An 18012-nucleotide genomic window follows, 5' to 3' on the forward strand; every position below is an offset into this window, starting at 1 on the left:
GGTTCAAGTCAACCATGAAATGGTCACTTTTTAACCCCGTCCTGTCCTCATTAGGGAAATGCTCAAACACAGTCCGTTTTCAAAGAGCACTCTTAATGAGGCGAGCCTGCCAAGTCCACCAGCTGCAGGCCCCGTAAACCAAGAGCCCAAAGAAAAAAAGCACTGGGGAAAGAGGGGGAGTTGAGAAGGCCAGGGGTGGAGGTGGGGGGAGCGTTGGTTCTGGGATGACAGGTAAAGTCGGGGAAATTTAGAGAACTCTCCCGAGTTAACCCTTTAGGGCACACACCACCGGGAGCGGCCTCCCTGCTCCCCCGGAGGCAAATCCTCCAGTCAGGTCTCTGACAACCTTAATTTCCTTTGTGTGGGTCATTTCTTCTTTTTTGAAAAGCCAGGATAAAGTTGATCGTCTTTATGGATGAAAGAAATGAGGTGACACTCCGGGTTATAAATACTCATTTCTCTCTCAGAAATTTTTAGGCGATCTCATGCTGATTTACAAAAAAAAAAAAGAATCCCCAAAGCATCACTTTGTATTGCACATTATGCTGCATTCCTTTTCTCACCCTCATACCAGAGTCTGAGGGGAGGGGGGCGGGGAAGCGCTACTGATAATACCAGCTTTAACTACTGGAGTTTCCCTTTGAACAAATATTCAATTTAACCGGAGTTAATTTACCATAAAAGACATTCCCCTTGGCACGAATGCACTCCTGTCCTTGAACACACCTCTTTGAATGCCTGAACTCGTACAGAAGCGAGGACGGCGGAGAAGCGCTACTGATAATACCAGCTTTAACTACTGGAGTTTCCCTTTGAACAAATATTCAATTTAACCGGAGTTAATTTACCATAAAAGACATTCCCCTTGGCACGAATGCACTCCTGTCCTTGAACACACCTCTTTGAATGCCTGAACTCGTACAGAAGCCATTATTTCGAGGTCTCTTTAAAAATCAAGCGCCCATCTCTCTCTTTCTCTCCCTCCCTCTCTACTTCCCTCCCTCCTCACCACACCACCCCCAGTGAAATCCTGGCACCCAGAGAGCGCTTCGTTCAGCCAGAGATCCTAGAACGAGCCGCTGCCCCCTAGCAAAAGAGGCCCAGTGCTGAGCCCTGGGCAAGTGTCTGCAGACAACGGCTACCCCTCCTCCCTTATTAGTTTCCCTTACCAACAGAAACGGTTTCCTTTTGCCACCCAAACTAGGTCGCATCCTAAAGTTTCTCACAAGCTTAAAAAAGAAAAATGAAAAATTGACAACTCTTACACAGAAGAGCCCACAAAAGCTGCAGCAGCGCCAGGGGTGAAGAAGCAGCGACAGACCCAGGTAAGACCCCAGAGAAGTGAAGATGTCCGGGGCCTTCCAGGCCTATCACTGAGGGGTTCAAATCTCTCCCTGTTTGTAGGGCACTTATGGTTGGGCACAGTTGGATGAGCATGGAGGATGCTTGGTAGTTGGCGGTTTGGATCTCCAAGAAAAAGGAAAATAAGAAAGGAGTAATGCTGAGGAGGGGAAAACTAAAGAGGAAAAAATGGGCAACAGAGACATCCGGAGTACCTTATGGGGTGCTCATTTGATATGGCTTTGACCGTCCTCTCAGGCCTTGGAGCCACGGGCGGGATGGCTGACCCCCCACCCCCACCCCCAGAACACTACTTCTTGTACAGCTAATGCCCAGGCCACTGCAGGTCTTCCCAGGATGAACTCTAAGAGAGGCTTCTGGAAAGAGGAGCTGATGGATTGGGGTGTGTGGAACATCTGTCTTCTCTCAGCAGGAACTATGTGTACTTTGAGAAATGCCAGTCTTTTAAATCCCAGGTAGAAGAGCAGCGAGAAGGAAGTGAGAAAGTACATACGGTATTTTAGCCACTTTCCCTTTTACCCAGCATTTCTGTGCCATGTTATTAAGAGTGATTTTAAAGTATCTCTGAAAAGCTTCTGATACTATCAAAGTGGGCCAAACACTTTTTAGACTGGTACTTACCTCTCCTAAACTGCCTTTCTTCTTCTCTCTCTCACTTACTGAAAGAGTTAAAGCAAGTCAATTTCATTCACCCCAAAATCTGGCTGGAAGAAAGAAGTGAAAGGCTTCTGCAGCAACAGGAAAATATGATATTTCAGAATCCCTAAAGACCTCCTCCCTAGATCACCTATTCCCTGCCACCTTATCGGGAGAGAAGTTTCTTTTCTGATAGATAGTGCTGGAGTGTCTGTCCTTCAGGGGACTGGATTTTTCAAAACTCAATTGTACCTTTGAAAAAGTAAGCAGTATTACCCAGTTGGAGCCTTTCATTGACCTCCAGAGAGGAGCTTAACATCTCAAGGGTCTTCTAATATTGATTTTCTTTTAACCTTCTCCCTTTCAAAGAAATTCAGTGACAGGTTGTGAATCCTGAGCAGTTTAGGGAAAGGTTCTTGGAGCTTAACAAAGCTGTCATTTTCAATACACGCGGATGACTTTTTTTTTTTTTTTTAGCTCTTGCATGTGATTAGAGGGGAGGCTCAACAATTCCACACACCCTGGCTGCATGGCCAGTATCAATATTTTAAAACTAAATACAAAAGAGACAGACGACCTCCTGACCCCAGGAAACAGGCCTGCAAGACTGCAAGTATCCACTACACCATGCCCAGGGACCTTTTCTTCTTCCAAATGAACCATAAAAATCATACACGTGTAGCCTGTAAAACACAATTTTATATCCACAAGCAAGAACATCAAAAATCCACTCAACAATGCATATATAAACAACCAACAAGTACTGAAATTGTCTGCACTTGATGGGAGTTGCAAAATCATGCCCAGCTCTCTCAGCCCTTAAACTACTACTGTCAAATTAGGGTAGCGATTTTTCCCTACTAGAAAATTCACAACCGGTTAGCTTCCCCAAGCCCCATTGCCAGCACTTTGCCTTTCACTGAAATGAATAAATAACCGTGGACTTTTTTCCAATCCTCTGGGAGCTGTTTGGTGTCCCCTGAGGACAAAACTAAATGAGAAAAATGACGCTGTTAATAATGTCGCTGCTGAAATGCCTGTACTCGACTGTTTAAAAAAAAAATACCATCCCACTAAGTGTGCCTACATTTCGGGCACATTTACAAGCCACCACTGAATCTGAACACAGACTGGCCAGCATTAAGATTAGCTGGTTTCCACTTCTGTACAGAAACGAGGCTCGTTCATCAACAGAGATTCCCAACTTCTGAAGACATTTGCTTTCCGGGATTACAATGTCAGCAGTTGCCCTGTAATTTTTGCATGATTTATTTTAAACTTTGAAAATCATGGTAATAATTGCCTTGCTTCACTAACAATACTTCAGAAGTTATAGGCACTTTCACATACAGTCTTCTTTGCTGATCCTTTGAGAGTTGTAGCTATTGTCCTTTTTCAAGATAGCTGACCTTTAAAGTAAAACTATATTATCATTTTATTTCTACATGTAAATTGGCTTCTGTTACCCATCTACATGTGCCTCTGTGACATGAAAACAGATCAGTTTTAAAGATCTGTTTAGAAAGCTTCATCCAGAATGGCTAAGTCGCCTTTACATTCTGCATTAAGTGTAGAAAGTATGTTGCAAACCAACTCAAACTTTCTGCACCCCTTTCTCTAATTCTTTCCTTGAAAACTGCCTTTCTGTTTCAAAACCAAAACAATGCATAACAACAGGACTGTGCATTTTAACTTTCAAAATAAAATTTAGCCAACAATTGCGTAATTACAAAGATAGAAGACAGTTGGGCCTATACAAAATATATATTGATATTTAAGTAAACTTTATCTCTGAAATATATCTGAAAAAATTTTACAATACACAGTAAGTTAATAAATCCCAAAGCAATAATATTGTCAAATTGTGTGATGTCACAAACTCTGAAAGCAAAGTTACAGATGTTCGTGACATTACATTCACCAATAATTATGCTGCTGCGCAGTCTGACCATCTTTAAACGGATGCCTCTGTCTACTCAAGAATAAAAGGAATTTATTTTGGACATCAAACAATGAAACTGTCACCATTTATTGTATGAAACACTCAGCTAATCAATTTCCTATTAAAACAGCTTTCAACAATACTCAGCTTTAAAATTCATCAGGGCCAGTAAAAACCTTTTGCCAGTGCAAAAGAATGCAGTCCCGACCACGGACGATAATTACCCTTCTAATACTTTTATTGCCCAAGCACTTTTTCCTGTGCTCTCCATCAGTTAGGCAGGAATCTGCAGTATAGTGTATCAGTGAGTTGGAGTGCTTGACCTTTGCCCACATATGATTTAATAGGGACTTTTCAGCACTAGAGCTTTCTCCATCTCTCATACCATTAAATGAAAACATCAAACCTCAGATGTAAAACTGGAAACCACAACGTTTTGTGTTTCACAACTCTTTGCAGTTTTTACTTAGGCTGCTTAAAGGTCAGCTTCTTTGCCTCACAGTGCTCTCCCCCATACAGTAAATGTACTCAAAAGTCACACTAATTCTCATTTTGATTAAATCTTGAACTCCCCAGTCAGATACACACATTCATCCTGCTTATTTACATTTGCATTCTTTTCTAACCACATAAGCATGTGTGTATGACTTTCTGGATTTATTCCATTTTAGGGCTGATTTAAATATCTGTTCAAGTATGGGTTCACAAGTTAACTTTTTCCCGCCCGTTGGAAAGTTAAAATTACAAAGGATGGTGTTATAGGATCCTGTCAAAGAAAGTTAGAGTTAATCTTGTGTATTTTGGCGCCTTTTCCCTGCCAGCTACTGTACTTGGTTGGAGGGAGCGGGTTGGAGATCTTGTCTGTCCCATCTCAAGTTCAATGGCAGTTCTACTAACTCCAGGAGAAGATGGCCATGTTCACAGCACTAATAATAATTCCAATCACGCCACTTCGGCATTTTGTGTCAAAGTCGAAACTGGCTTCCCCGCCCCCTTCAACCTGAAAGCTGCCAAGTCCTCACACACTCCGCATTCAACCACAACTTAATGGATGGGATATTGTGCATTAAAATGTGTTCCAGACATACTGGCGAAGAGAGGACAAGGAAAAAGGGAGACAGACACACACACACAGTTAGGCAGAAGGGAAAAAATCCTAGAGCAAAAACAGCAGGGCAGGGAAAAAAAAATTATTAACAGGAGCGGGAAGAAATCCATCATAATCTTTTTTTTTTTTTTTAAGGGAGGGGGAGAGTGGGAGGAGGGCTAACAATTCTATCCTGCCACTTCAGGAACAAGGGGCTAGGGGTAACTAAACTTTAAAATGAAGATTGATTTTAAAAACTCCAGTACACCAGAGCTAAATAAAGACACTTTTAAGTGAGCATATGTAACAAATCTGTGCATATTCACCTTAAAGAGAAGAAAAATGCTCCAAAAAGAGAGAATGGGCTACAAGGTACAACTAAAGTATCATTTGTACAGTAATTTTTTCCATCATGGGTGAGAAGGGGGGGTGATTAGGGAGTTGAAGAAGGAAAAATGCTACATTTCACACTGTTTTGGACTCACAATGTTATCCACTGATTCTCGCCATAAAAGTGTGACATATACACTGAAGTTGCCAAAGCTTAAAAAAAAAAAGCATTAAGGCTGGAAATCCAACACTATAGCCCAACTTGTAAAGAAGAAATGACATTTAGGTAAAGTCTCTTTACAATGTACAAACAGTAAAAAATCTGTGTCTGGGGATAGAAGGGGATGCAAGGGACAAACATGACAAGCAAATAAAACCCGTCATTTCAAAGCCACATACCACCGCATTCTATTACGTTAACTAAGAGATGTTGAGTCTGTAACAGAACCCTGGGCCGCTGACTTCACGTAACTGAGGTACAGATTTGTGGACTTTCTCAAGTGTTGTTTTGGTGTCGCTTATTGTATTTATTAATAGTTTTTATTTTAAAGCGCAATCCAGGAGTTAGTCTCTTACTTTTGTTTTTAATTATTATTTCTGCAATGCCACAGTTCTTGGCCCAAAGAAGAAAAGGCGGCAAAAGTCAAGTCTAAAAGCAGGCAGCCCCTCAGCCTGTCTGGGTATCCAGTTTTGCTTCCTCTCACTTGCAGAAGACTGTTTCTCGAGGTAGACTTGAAAGCCGTCCAGAGTGCTCTATGTGTGTGTGTGTGCGTGTGTGCGCGCGCGCGTGTTTGCTGGGTTTTATTGTTTTAGCAGGGCTGCTCTGGGGCTGGGGGCTGCCTCCCCGCCCGCGTCCGGGCTCCGAGCGGGCTAGGCAGATGCAGCCGGCACGGCCGCAGGGTCGCGCGTTCGCCCCTTCCCCGCCCTGGGATCGGCCGGGCCGGCGGCGGGGCTACCCCGGACCGCGGCCACCCGCGCACCCTTTCCGCGCCCCACCCGCGCTCCGCCGCCGGCGTCGCCGCCTCCCCGGCTTTCTCTTTCTCCGGCCCATCGCCCGCCAGGCCCCGCCCCGCCCCGACCGGCCCGGCGCGCGGGAAGCGCGGCTCTTCGCTTCCGCCTGGCGGCGGGAAGGAAACCGAAAGGAGGAGCCGGGGGCGGGCGCGCGGCGATGCATATTCATCAGGGCGCCCGAGGCGGCGGAGGCGGGAGCGGGCCCGAGTGGGTGTGGCGGGCTGCCCGGCGCGGGGGCCCCTCGCGAGTGGCGGCTCAGCTCTTTGTGCCGCCCGGGCGGGGCCGGAGGGCGGCGAGGGAGTGCGGCGCCGCCTGCCTGCGGGGCTGCCGGGCTCCGCGCGCCTTTGTGCTACCGCGCTCGGGGGCCTCCCCGCGGGCGTGTGCGAGAGCGGAGCCGGGCGGAGCAGCCGCGGGAGACTCATCACCAAATGATAATAACGAGCACGGGATTGGTGCTCTTCCCTACTAGCCGCCACGTTTCGGTCCCCTTCGCCAGGCCACGTTTGTTTGGGTGTAAAAGGAGTTCTGAAATGTACCTCACTGCGTGGCGTTATCATTTATAGGCATGCATGTGAATGTCAATAATTCAGGGGTAGGTGGAAGAAATAATCAGCCCCAAAGAAATGTGCAACCCCTGGGTCCCCAAGAAGTAAACACCAGATGAGATGTGGTAGCGGGCTTATGTTCATAAAGCGGTTTTGATTAATATTTTTTAAACTTAAATATATGTAGGTTTTTTGCTTAGTTTTCAAGTAATCCAGTCATTTGCATTTTAAGCATCTGTAGTGTGGTAACATAATGTTTAACGTTTAAACCAAGTTGTTATATAGCTCTGATTTAAAACTGAAGTATTAAATATAAAAATATAGCACTCGCCCTAAATTTACTTAGTACTAACCCACATGTGTTTAGAAAAGATTTTATTACAGAGATCCTGACTAATTATGTAATTGCACAACAGGCAACAATAGCTTCAAATATCCTCTAAAAACCCTGTTCAATTATGTGATTACCATTGGGACCGGAATAGCTCCCAATGAATTGTTCTTATCTTTCTACTAAATGTGAGCATGTCAGTATTTTAATCCCAATTATATTTACTCTCAAAGTCCAAGAGAACTTAAACAACATTGTTCAGGTTCTTTGTTCCTACAATACGCATTATAAAACAAAGAAGACATTTTGGCCTCATTATCCAAAAAAAAAAGTTTTTTTCTCCTGTACCGGCATGGGCACACACACATGTATACATGCATATATTACATACATATAATATGTACATATTATGTAGATGTTTGTGAATAGTATACATATTTCATTTCAATGATAAGTGCAAAACTGAGAATTGGATTGACCCAACTGAGCTTTAGAAAATACCAAACTTTAAAATGGGTTATTACCAGTTCCCAATTTCCCTTCAGAAAAAAAGTAACAAGTGTATATCTATATAGCTTTGGGAGGGAGATGAAGGATGGAGACACACACACACACACACACACACACACACACACGTATGTATGTATCTCCACATTTAGCTATAACTTGCCAAGGAAAATTAATTTTTAACATCTATCTTGTTCCAAGTTAGGTAATTTTAACCACTCAGCTAGTATAGCTCTAATTCAGTATACCCAGGCAGTGAATTCAAGTGGGTAACAAACAGATCTGTTTCCATTCTAGGATTTCCTAATAGTAGTTTCATGGTTCAGTAAATCACATTTAGCACTAACGAATCAAATATAAAATATGAAAATTCAATGTGGCTAAACTAAAATATATTATTTAGGGTGGTGGAGGGAGTGTTTAAGTGAGCAATGTTATCAAATTCTAAGACTTTTACAAGTGTGCCTCAGAAAGCTTCTTCTCTTATAATTATTTGAAGTTCATAGCAGAGTTACCAATCCTTCCCAACATCTATTTCATGCAAAGGAGAAATGACGTTACAGAGAGAATCCAGTTTTCTTTAGGAAATATCCTAAGACACGAAATGGGAAAAGGAACAGGAAAGGGGAAAGGGAAGGATTTCCTGTGCTTCTGGTGATGACTTGAGTGAATCTAGATTGTGTCACCTGTCAAATAATTTCTTCCTAAGCATATTATTTAGTAATAGAATGTACCATTGTATGTTATGTTCAGCGTTTCATAGATTACCTTTTTAATTTGCATGTCATTTGTTTCTTTTGACATGTGAAGCTTACAAGAGTACTTATTCGTATGTATACCGATCACTCTTCTGTCAAATACGTACACATATTATAACTAAATGATATCCAAAGTTTATAAAATAAGGAGATTAATTTTCAACATGTCCTATAGAAATCGGTCTCACTAATTTGTAGTCACCTCAGTGGGTTGTTGCTCCTAAATCGTTTAATTGGCTAATGATCATGGTCTTCTAATCTACAACACTGGTTGACTTTCCAGTTTTCACATTTTTTGACATAAATAAATATGTAGAAATTCAATTCAGGAGTGTTTTAAAATAGATGCTTCTTTTAGGATTAAAACTATCTTGGTTAGAATCCTTTCCTAATGTACTTAAATTTCAATAGCTTTTTATATTCAACGTTTTATAAATTATAACTAATTATTCGTTTAAAAAAAATAAGGAGTATCTAACGTTACTTAGGCATTTTGGCCTTGTGATACATCTAACTGAAGTGATTCCAGTAGAAAAGCTAATTTTTTTCTGCCTTTAGTTACAGGCACAATTCATTCTTTAGAACTTACTAGAAGATTCTCCACTACACTGAAACTTTAGATTTTCTGTTTTTTCCTAAAGCCAATTAACTGGTAAAGCAGTTTCTGTATATTTTTTCAAATTAAGAATTTAGTGTACAAGCAACATCTGCATGTGTTTATCTTTGAGAATAATCACAATATAACTATTTCTAAAAGGCATGCATTATTACAATGCTTTATGTAATAAATAAGTAATTCCTCTACCCCATCTCAACCAGTAATTTTCAGTCATTACCCCAAAGGTTTTTATTTTGTCTTATTTCTCTATTTCTCAAAAATATAGGAGGTGTGTTTTTATTTCTATTATTTTTATGACTAAAGGGTACACACTAATTTATTAGATTATTTTATCTAGTCCATTATTGTACTAGCATTTGTGCAAATTTAGTGTATATAATAAAGATAGAATATTTAGAACTCAATACTAAATAAAACACAATACCATCTTTTAAAACAATTGAATGATTACGTTTTAGAATTAAAACTATGTAAGATATAAACCTGTGTAAACATTCATATTAAATATTACCTCTGGGAAATAGTTTCAATTATTTCTTAATTATTTTAAAAATATTTAGAGAGGCTTAAATGAGGACATTTATTGTATAAAGTGCCAACTTCTGGCATTTTGTTGGCATTCCATAGCTGAGAGCTGTCTCCATGCAAGTTGTATTGAGGAGAGGAGAATGGATATCTAGAATATTGTTGTGTAAGAGGGATACCCAAGTATAAATAACAACCTCTGGTGACTATTTTTATTTTTCATTGGTTATAGCCATCTTTAGCTATAATCCGTTATGCCTCGTCTTTAGACATTGACTGGGAAAATAAACAGTGTCTTTGCCACGAGACATATTTGCTCATCATACAGAATTATATTTGTGGAAAAGACTTCAAGAGATTACCAGATAAGCCCTTGCAATGGGGTCAAAACTCCACACTGCCCAGGAGAGGCACACCAGGTCACTTTCTAACCATTGAGAGTAAGGGTACAAAAATAAATATACACATGCAGTGTTCCTTCTTTCACTAACTGCACGCTGCACCTGTGCACACATATATCTGATGACATCTGCTAACATAATAAATATCAAGTGGCTTGTAGTGTCATCAAAAATCTGAGATGGTGGTATGGCTCACAGCCTCCTCAACCCCAGGCTATGGTCTTGGTAAATTTCACAGGCTAAATAGAGACAGACTCACTCATTCTGTACATGAACTAGAGGTTTTCAAGGGTAGGTTAAGGTGGTTTACCCAAGGGGGGGAAAAAAAGCCTCTGGTTATGACTCAGTGTGTGAAAAATCTGCTCTATGATTCAATGGTGATAAATCAAGGATATCTCCCAGCTTCAAAAAAAGATCATTTTTATCTCAATTGTTATGAATTCTCAATTTCAAGGTTAAATTCTCAACCTTTCTTAGCCAGCATATGTTTTTAAGGCTTAGTTTAAAACAAAAAAAACTTTGAGCAATTAAATCTTCATAACTTGCTTACTCACTTTTATATAACCTTAGAATTTTAACCATCAAAATGTCCATGAAAAGAAAACAATAAATTTGAATGAATTTAAGCTGCAATGATGACTAAATTGAGCAAAGAAAAAGCAAGTGTTTTCTCAAAAACTTTTCAGGATATTTTGTGCCATATGTAAGGTTTCTGAAACAACAGAATCACTAAGGTATTTTTTTAACCATTTTCAAAAAACAGAAGCATCTGGCAATCCAGAAATCAGTGAGGCAACAGGATGCAAGAAAGCGCTAGACAGTCTACTGATCCTTCACTACAGTGCTGGCAAAGGACCATCCTGCTTTTTGCTCAGTGGACCATTTTCAATGAGAAAGTGAAACTCAAGTCCCCTACATCCACATCCTGGGGCTGATTGTCCTCAGTGTCAAAGATTCTTCTTGACATACCTAGAACATGGTGGTATTATTTTAATTTGCTCACTACTAAGGAAGATCAATAACCACATTTTTGTGGATATATTCCCCAACTAAGAAGGCCTAGATGCAGTCCAAGGAGTAGGGGAAAAAATGCAATCTTCCTACAAACATGCATCACATGTTTAGTATGGGGCTGGGCACCAGCCTGCAAGGATGGGTAGATTTTTAAGGATTTCTGCATTTATGATAAAAAGGCCTTCCATTCCTTTGTGCTAATATTCTCCTCTAAATTTGTTTATAAGAAAGTAACCTTCCCAAGGTATCTTGGAAGCCTTCAGATAAACACATTAAATAACAACCTTTGGTTTTCTGCTCACTTTACGGGTAGTTGATGTGGATTTATAGAATGAAAACAGTGTTGATAGAAAGCAAAGGAAAATGTAATTACGGACAATAAGTTACCCTTCCCACCCCACCACCCAGTAAAAGCAAAAAAAAAAAAGCCTTCTCTAATATATTCAGAAGCCAAACTAACAAAGTTGGGAAACTTTTGATACCACTATACTTCATGAGGTGGGATGTATTTTTATAAATGACGGGGCGGTGGGAAGAAAGAACAGTGTTAAGTGGGAAATTTCAGGCACAAAGAGTTTACCTATATGCAACTAATACTGCCTGCTTTTTAACAAATTATTGTCTAAGCATGGTTGACAAGCAAATACAGAGGTCAGCACAGAAATAGAAGTTTCCAGAACATACCTAATATCACTCTCCCTTTTTCTCCTAATGTCTGCTACCATTCTGAGCTGCCCTTAATATTTCTTTTATCTTTTTCTTTTTTGTTACACAAACAACAAAAAAAGAGCAGAGATATTTTAAGTGAAAATTAACAAATATAAAGGACATCCACCTACAGTCCCATCACCTATAAATTTGTTTTGTTTGCACATATTCCAATCCAGTATTTGCTTACACACACATAAACTATTTGCGTGGTTATAATCTTAAGGTGGATAGAATTTTGTTTTGTACATTTCCACTTATTTACATTATTGACATTAGTGAAAAGACACAAAATTTAAAACGTTAAAACTAGAAGAGACTTTGGGACTTCTAGACAAGAGATAAAGAAACAGAACTGGCAACATCCTGTGTATTGCCCTGTCATATTTTTAATGTTGGATTTCACTGTCAACGTATTAAAATTGGGATATTTTACTTGAAAATCCAAGTATCCTGCTGCTCTTGAAAAAGTGGGAGGGGAGACACTTTGGGGACGAGTGTTGCGCACAGGTTGGAGGAGAGCAGCTGCTGCCCCCGTTAGATGGGGCTTGGTCTCCACAGACCCGATTACTCCGTCCCGTTACACCGGTTACCAACTCGCCTCTTCTTTCCCCGAGTTTACAACCCTGATCTACGCCAAATGCTCTTCTTGTAGATGAAAACGGGAAAACAAATTTCAGAGGGGTAAAGTGACTTACTTAGGGCTACTAAGCTAAATATTAGCATTGTCCACATTGTAAAAGAGGCTGACTCTTTTACAAGACTGTAAACAAGCACCACGTGTGTTTACGTTTATTTTCGAGCGTGTGGGGAAGAGAGGTTCTAGGCGCCAGTCCGATAACCTCACTAGAACTGCCCTGACCACAACCTCCTTTACAGACTGAAATGTCCCAGGTTAGCCACCCACCACCTTTTTGCTCCAGGTCATAATTAACATTTGATGTCCATAAGCCAGACACCTATACCCCCATCAGTCCTGGCCCTGCTCATGGTGACTCCTTTCTCTCATTAAAAACAAAATACCAAAATGCAAGTGAAGGAAGCTGATCACTTTATGGAGATAACATCCAATCTGCTGTTGTTGATAAAGGAACTACTTAATTAAAAAGTAAAAAAAAAACTTTATGATATTCTTATCAGACCTACCTCATAGAGGCGTGATGATATACCAATACCCTAGCAGACAACCACCGTCCTAGAAAATATAAAACTCCCATATCTGTACAGAGACTATATTTTCGGAATGTTAAACCAGGAAACATGGTGCCACCAAGAATCTTTTTTAAATGAATTTAAGATTTTTGGAAAGTTTTACAAAAGTTTAAAAGAGTGATCCATTGTTAGCTGTGGTTTAATAAATGGACTTTATGACAAATAATAAAAATGAAGACCATCTAAGAATGCCTGGTCTCTATATCTATATGGGCAATTCTTAGAAATTTGCCTAGAAAGTGGGACTTGATGGCAGTAACCACTGTGTTGGGTTGCCATTAAGTGTCCCGTGCAGTTTGCACTTGCTTGTAGTGCTTTGTTCTCCAGACAGAACACCTACTCTCTAGGTTCTGCTCCCAAATGGAGAAGGACCTGAGAACACACAGACCACGTCATGGAGTCAACACAGTAAATAATTGAGAAGCTCCTGCATTATGCACTCGTTGAGTCTACAGTTACTCTCTTGGCAGGCACAGAAGTGGTCCATATTCAATCAGGCTCTAGGCTCATTCACAGAAGCGGTCTTTTTTTTTTATTTCTTCTTTTTATTGGAGTATAGTTGATTTACCATGGTGTGTTAGTTTCAGGTGTACAGCAAAGTGATTCAGTTATACATATACATATATCCATTCTTTTTCAGATTCTTATCCCATATAGGTTATTACAGAGTATTGAGTAGAGTTCCCTGTGCTATACAGTAGGTCCTTGTTGATTATCTGTTTTCTATATAGTACTGTGTATATGTTAATCCCAACCTCCTAAATTATACCAAAGGGGAAAAGTGAAGGGGGCAGGGGATGGATCAGAAACAGTCTTAATGGCTCTTATTCTGGCCAAAGCGCCATCTTAGTTGAGCAGCACTAAGGAGGCCAGACCCTCTGTGGCCCGTTTCCCTTTCCCTGAGAACCAGATATGCACATTTCTTCTGGAGCATTTTAAATGAGTATCTACAAACTGAATCTTCTCCTCTACTATGACCAATGGCAGCACCTAAGTTAAGCAAGGTCTCCCCTAGGGTGATGGTTTTCCCCGTTAGGTTAAAATGAGTGTCATGACAAGTGCTAATATTTACCACATACTGAGGTCTAACTATGGCTCTGCTCTCTGCTCAGAATGTCACATATATTATCTCAGCTCTTTTAAAGATGCAGAGCCTGAGGCAAGGGGAGGTTAAGTCACCAACGGAAGGTCACAGTGCTCCTAATCTCAGTCTTTCTAATTCCAAAGCCTGTGGCTATAGCAGACCAGTACCTGCAGCAAGAGCACACGGCAAGGCGGTGACCATCTAGGTGAGTGTGGCCCCATCACAGGTGTTGCCTTGGGAGGCTTCACAAGTATTCCTTAAAGCATTTTTATCACTTGTCTCTTGAAATTGCTTTTAGAACCCCAGGTACATTCTTTTAATATTATCAATGGGATAGATCTTCCTCCTTTGAATGTGGGATTTGAGTTTTGGATATATCCTTGATTCATTCAATACACTGTGGTGATTAAAGAACTTATCAAGCTGGGTAAACCAGTTTGGGTTGAAAACAAGGCATGACAGAATGTAACAAGATGATTTTCATTCTCCAGAGTGTTCTGAAGGTAACGGAATAGAGGCTTTAGAGTTGGACTTAGAGGCACCTGGGTTTTGGGTTCAAATCCTGACTTAGCCACCTGAAAGCTACGTGATTCTGGGCAAGACACGTAATAATTCTTAGCCAAGGTTTCCTCACCTTCAAAAAGAGCATAAGAAAATAATATGCGCATCAGGGTTGTTGTTTGAAGATCAGAAAATATTGTGTCAGGATATGTAGGAAAGTGTCTGAAATTTAGTCCTTTCTCAATAAGTATTTCCTGAATCTGACTATCAGATTATTACTTGTCTCTGTCCTTGCGCTTCCAATGTGGTGAGATGATAAACAGGAGTTAACAGAGTCTGTGACAATGACCGGACCCCAGCGCCCCTCTGAGTGCCACTGGGCCTGGTGTATAGCATTTGTTTGCAATTATACTTGAAAAATCAAGAGTGATGTCCCTAGTTCCCTGATGCTAGGGGAGGTGGATTGAAAGGAGGCTGTGGTGTGGGTTGAAGTTTATGGGAGGCAGTTTCTATCTCAAGTTTACTCCTTGGCACTCTCTAGAAATGTGCGAAACATAATAGCCTCTTAAGCAAGTGCCCCTTCCTACACATTTATGGACTGCCTACCCTACAGCGGGTCCTGGCTCAACGTGGAACAAGGGGCACTGCTGTTGTCACAGTTTCCAAAGGGCTGGCTTAGTGACAGGCATAGAATGATGCTACCCAAATTATAAGAACTGAGAACACCCCAGAACCCATCCACATATACAGTGTCATTCATCAAGTGAATAAGATTATGTAACTCTATAGGCAACAAATGAGCACCTGCTATGTCCAGGCCAGGAGACAGAGTGTGAACAAACCAAACAATTTTCTAGCATAGAGGAAAGAGACCTGGAATGGGGAGCGGGAGGGGAGTGAACAGAGATATAGAGTTTGTGTGGTGGTGTTCCAAATTCATACACCTGCTAGGCTTCCCTGTAAGGTCAAAGAGGTGGTCTGAGAATTCTGGAAACCTTGAAGGAAACTGTTTATCAAAAGAAAGAAAGAGAAGTGTGCAAAGCTTTTGGCTACATAGCGTCAATCAGGGGCATCTAGCGAAGATGGAGGTTGGGGGCAGCCTCTGAGGGCTGTAGAGCTTTGGCAGCTGAGCTAGAACCACCCTGGGCTCTCCTTTGCAGCATCCTGCAAGGCTGAATACTTAGGGTCATGTTTTTCTTTTCAAGCTGACGTATGTTCATTTACACACTGTAGCATTTATTAAGCATCTTAACTCATTTAATCTTCTTAACCATCCTATAAGAACAGCTACAATATTGTTTCCACTTTACAGATGAGAAAATTAGGGTATAGAGAGAGTAAATAACTTACCCAAGGTCAATAGCTTCCAAGTTTCAGAGGTAGGATTTGAAGTTATGCAGTCTGGCTCTTAACCACCAATTTTATGCAAACTTTTTCCTCTCCTCTGCATGCTCCTCCCCCCAGTAGAGTGGCTTTTTGCCCAACTTTAAAATCTTTCCTCTTTTCCTGCAGGGCTCATTCTAGGTCCCACAACTCCCAAACAGGAAGCCGTAAGTGTGGGCAACCTTAGCACAACTACAGAGTGACACTAAAGGCCATCAAGACTTAGTCACTAAGGAGAAAAGAGGCACTTCAGCAGCCTTGGCTTCATTCTTTGGATCCCTAAGGGAGGAGACCTAAGTGACTACCCCCTCTGTCTCTCTTCCTGGCTTTAAAAAAATAAACTGTCGTTCACTCATATGAAGGAATGTTATACAGCAAGGAAAAGCACAAACTTCTCTACAACAGGCATGTAGAAAAGTGCACGTCATAAGTTTATAGCTAGGTGAATAACCCATGTCACCAGTGTCCATATTAAGAAATGGAAAATTACTGGCAATCCAGAAACCACATCCCATTCTCCATTCTCTGCCAATTACTACTCCCACCATCCTTCCCAAAGATAACCACTATCCTGATTTCTAACAATACAAAATTGTATTGTCTGTTTTTGAACTTTATATAAAGGGAAGCATATGATATTCACTCTTTTACTTCTGAACGGTTTTGTTCAACATTTCATGTAAGAGTTCTTTCTGCTGTTGGAAAAAGCAAAGTTGTTTTGTTCTTCCACATTGCAGTATGGAATTCTATTGTATGCATACAACACGGTTTATCTATTGTATACTTGACAACCACTGGGTCGTTTCCAGTTTGGAGCCAGTACAAATAAAGGGAATAGAAGCATTCTTCTACATGTCTTCCAGTGTATGTATGTATGTATGCATTCTCTTGGGCATAAACCTAGGAGAATTTCTGGGTTACGAGGTAGCCTATGAACAATTTTAGTAGATAATGCTAAATAAATTTCCAAAGTGATTGTACTAATTTACACTCCCACCAGCAGTGTAGGAGAGATTTAGTTGTTTTACATTTTCCCCAACACTTTGTATAATCGGTCTTTTTTATTTCTGGATTATAGTAATATCTCACTGTGGTTTTAATTTGTATTTTCTAGTTGACTAATGAGGTTAAGCTGCTTTTCATCTGTTTATTGGCCTTTTTTTTCTTTTTTGGCCGCGCAGTATGCAGGATCTTAGTTCCCCGACCAGGGATTGAACCCATGCCTCCTGCAGTGAAAGCACATAGTCTTAACCACTGGACCGCTGGGGAAGTCCATTATTGGCCACTTGGATATTCTCTTTTGTGAAATGTCTGTTCGAATATTTTACCCATTTCTTTTGGGCTCTCCTGTTGTTGTTGTTGTTGTTTTTCCCTTACTGATTCGTAGGAGTACTTTACACATTCTGGATATGAGACTCTTGCCACTTCTATCTGTTGCAGATTCTCTTCCCATTTTGTGACTTGCAATTTCACTCACTGAACGTTGTAAAATTTTTGTGAGTTTTTTAAAAAAACTGTATTAAAGGGATAATTTCCATATAATAAACTGAACATATTTGAAGTGGACAATTTGTTGAGTTTTACCGTATGAGTAAACTCCTGAAACTATACCTCATTCAAGGTAGGAACCATTTCAATCACCTCCAAAAGATTTTCTGTGCCTCTTGGTAATCCCTCTCTCCTGCTTCCCGTCCCCTGCAAGAACCGATCTGCTTCTGTCATTATAACTTGGTTTGTATGTTCTAGACTTTTATGTAAATGAAATTATTCAGCTTGTATTCTTTTTCATCTGACTTCTGTCATTCAGTATATTTTGACATTTGTTCATGTTGTTATGTGTATCAATAGTTCATCTCTTTTTATTACTGAGTGGTGTTCTATTGTATGTTATATCACAATTTATCCATCACCTGTTGATAGGCAATTGGAATGCTTCCAGTTTGGGGCTATTACAAATAAAGCTGCTATGTACATTTGTGTACTAGACTTTGTATGGACATAGACTTCCATTTCTCTCAGGTAAATAACTAGGAATGAAATTTCCGGGCATATGGTA

At 40.5% G+C, this 18012-nt stretch overlaps 1 long non-coding RNA gene across 1 annotated transcript; it reads left to right on the forward strand.

The window, feature by feature from the left end:
• Positions 1-800: 800 nt before the first annotated feature.
• LOC114486884 (uncharacterized) lies at positions 801-17715 on the forward strand. The gene is made up of 4 exons (XR_003681276.2): positions 801-1325; positions 5969-6083; positions 14216-14277; positions 16086-17715. It is a non-coding gene; the product is annotated as an uncharacterized lncRNA (long non-coding RNA).
• Positions 17716-18012: the final 297 nt, after the last annotated feature.

Source organism: Physeter macrocephalus, chromosome 9 (assembly GCF_002837175.3).
Source record: "Physeter macrocephalus isolate SW-GA chromosome 9, ASM283717v5, whole genome shotgun sequence".
Lineage (NCBI taxonomy): Eukaryota > Metazoa > Chordata > Mammalia > Artiodactyla > Physeteridae > Physeter > Physeter macrocephalus.